We start from the raw sequence: 2,927 nt of genomic DNA, 5'->3' as shown, positions 1-2,927 counted from the left end.
GCATCTATAATTTCATACTATTTTAACATTACAAGCTTCCTTGTGGGCCAACACAATGGATCAATCATGTTGTAACTTGTCTATAAAACGTGGGTGACTGATAAACCAATGTTGATTTAATTAAGGAACAAGGCTTCAAATGAAATTGATGTCAAACTATATGAGAACCAATAATGTTAATAATCAGAATAGTAGTAATAGCCCACTTGGCTACTATGTTTTGACACTTCTACAAAATCAGTTTGGTAGTCAAATTTTAATGTAACTAAAATATGCAGGCCTAATAATGTCCACGATTTCTTATGCTTTGCCTCTCGATAAGCGCATGCGCACACACAGCATACCCATCCCCCACCCCTGACTGACTTTTCAAGGAACTCCTTGGTGGTGACTTCAACCGTCACTTTTCTGTCATGCATCTGACTGCAAGCTGTACAAACTCTGCCGTCATCATATCCAAGGTAAGAACTACAGTACTTTTGTATGCCAATTGAAAACTGGAATTAATTAGGAAAATACTGTTTTTAGCATTAATGTTAACCAAAACCGTTTGTTAACCGTCATGTTAGAATCAGCTAATGTTTGCTAGCTTGCGAGCTAACATCGCTAACGTTAGCTGCTAGCTGTTAATGTTAACTTTTCCAATAACTAACTTTACCATTGTGTGGAATATCTGGAATGGTAGTAATATCATATTCAACAATAAGTCTGTCTGAGATTTCGTTATGGATGTAAAATTTTAGTTTGAATGAAATGGCCAAGGCTATCAGGTACGAGTAGGTTAGCTAACCTAGCTATAACTTCTAGAAGCTACATTTATAGTGGCTGCTAATGACTATGCAGGCTAACGTGAACAGGGGGTTGACATACCTCGATATGATGCTGACAAGTGAAGGGATCTTTAGTTTGTGAAGGGTAACGTATAGTGTTATATTAAGCCATCCTTACACCAGAAGACTTGACCAGATTTGGGTAAGATTATTGAAAGATTGTAGTCTTTTGAGTAAAGCTTGAAAGCCAAATCTTGTCAAAGGTTTCTGATGTATGGGTAGCATTAGGCTTCTTCATTTCATAGCCCTTATTTGGTTGTACCTGACTTGTGCCAAGGCATGTGTTTATTTAAGATGCATGTGAGGGCATTAGTGCTTCAGTGATAGTCTTTTCACGTTATGTGTAAGCTTATTTTGCAATTTATTAATCTTAATTTCCCTCTGTTCTCTGTTTGCAGGCAGTGAGTTCTGAGGACTGCTTCCCTGAGAACACTGAGTGCATTCTGGAATATTCAAAATGTGTGCCACTTCCATACAAAAGAAGTTTCAATCCCGCAAGAGAGTTCACTCACCAGGTAGAGACAGACAGACAGACACACACACACACGTAGAATAGCAAATAACATTATAATGTGTGTGCATGTATTTGTGTCTGTTGCTGTGTTTAGTTTATCCCCTTTTTTCATGTGTCTGTTGTTATGACTGTAGTGGGCACCATCAACAGACCAGGGCAAAGTCGGTCTGTCCTGCTACTACTACATGCTACTTGACTATGTCTGGAAGCCATGGCTGCTGCCCTCAACATGCTGTGAGTGTTTGTGTGTTTTGAATGAGGGCTATGTCACTGTGCACACTCTAATTTGTTTGACAAAGGTGCAATGTAATGCATTAATACAGGAACTAATCATCATTATTGTCGTTTTTAATAATAGTCTTGAATTTTGAAGTTTAGCCATGTTTACCATTATGTTGGTGGTAATGTAAATAATGTGTTGAATATATGCCAAACTGAGCATAATCATAATTTAGTTAAATCTTATTTTCTATTTACAGAAACTGAAACCCTGACAAATAAACTGATACCAATAATTAACATTGATGGTGATGGTGGCAAGGATGCCTTCATAAGGTAATTATCATTTTTGTTTGAACACCTGATTGACTTACCAACTTATTTTTTAATGTTTGATTTTTATCTTAATCAACAATAACATAATGTATAGCAATTGATGTTTTATTTTTTTTTAGGTGCCATCCAGCAAGTCCCAGCCTGGAGCCAGAGGCTGGCACTGCACGTCAGATGGGGGAGGATCTATGCATCAGAAAGGTGGTTGAAGCAAGAAGGAAAGAGCTTCTGCAGACAGTGTTGCAATTAGGTATGATACTTTTGGAAATTTTGGTATGGAAAGTATCATACCTATCACTTTTTGATAGGTATGATACTTTTGGAAATTGATCTTAATGCCTTAATTAAAAAATTAGGAAAAATCCAACCTTTAATGACAGCAATTTTCTTTGTGAATGAATAATGTATCGTAAATAAATAAGTGTTCCTTAAAGGTTGGATTTTCTCTTTTTTTTTATTAAGGCATTAAGATCAGATGCTTTTTAAATGTATGTGTATGCTAAGGTTATATAAACTTATGAGCACAACTGTAATACATATCTCCATTACTTCTAACTATTGCACCTGACGTCTAGGCTGCTATTGTGGGTTTGCTTTTATTTGTCACACAAGCTGAGTTAATTATATTCACGGACAGGGTCAATTGTAACATATACTTTCTTTCTCTTTTTACAGACACCTGACTTTTACTGCCAAAGGGACCATCAGAGCACCTCTCCCTACCATCTATACCAGAAGAGTACGGACAAGGGCCCAAAATGTTTTAAAGGACGTTGCACGCCCAGACCATGGACTGTTTAAACCACTGTGGTCAAGCAGAAGTCTCTGTTCTCACCGAGGCAGGTCATTGAAAGGGGCGAAAGGTCACTCGTAAGCCCCCTACTGCAAGCAGAAAGCCATGTTGATTTGAATATTGATTGATAAATACAATAAAGGCCATGTAACAAATTTTATTGCCTGTCGTACAGTATATGAATTTTCATGGTAAAGTAAAATAAGTCATTGGGATTTAGCAGGTGTAAGTAAATAAT

The 2,927-nt window shown here is 37.0% G+C and overlaps 1 long non-coding RNA gene across 1 annotated transcript; it reads left to right on the top strand.

Annotated features, from left to right (window-relative positions):
* The first annotated feature begins 350 nt into the window (after positions 1–350).
* On the top strand, positions 351–2,724 carry LOC125296594. The gene is made up of 6 exons (XR_007193808.1): positions 351–461; positions 1,229–1,345; positions 1,479–1,578; positions 1,824–1,899; positions 2,019–2,146; positions 2,572–2,724. It is a non-coding gene; the product is annotated as an uncharacterized LOC125296594 (long non-coding RNA).
* The last annotated feature ends 203 nt before the right edge of the window (positions 2,725–2,927 follow it).

This window comes from Alosa alosa, chromosome 6 (assembly GCF_017589495.1).
Source record: "Alosa alosa isolate M-15738 ecotype Scorff River chromosome 6, AALO_Geno_1.1, whole genome shotgun sequence".
In the NCBI taxonomy this organism is placed as follows: domain Eukaryota; kingdom Metazoa; phylum Chordata; class Actinopteri; order Clupeiformes; family Clupeidae; genus Alosa; species Alosa alosa.
Note: the sequence above shows the minus strand (reverse complement) of the source record. Positions and strands in the feature narration are given on the sequence as shown.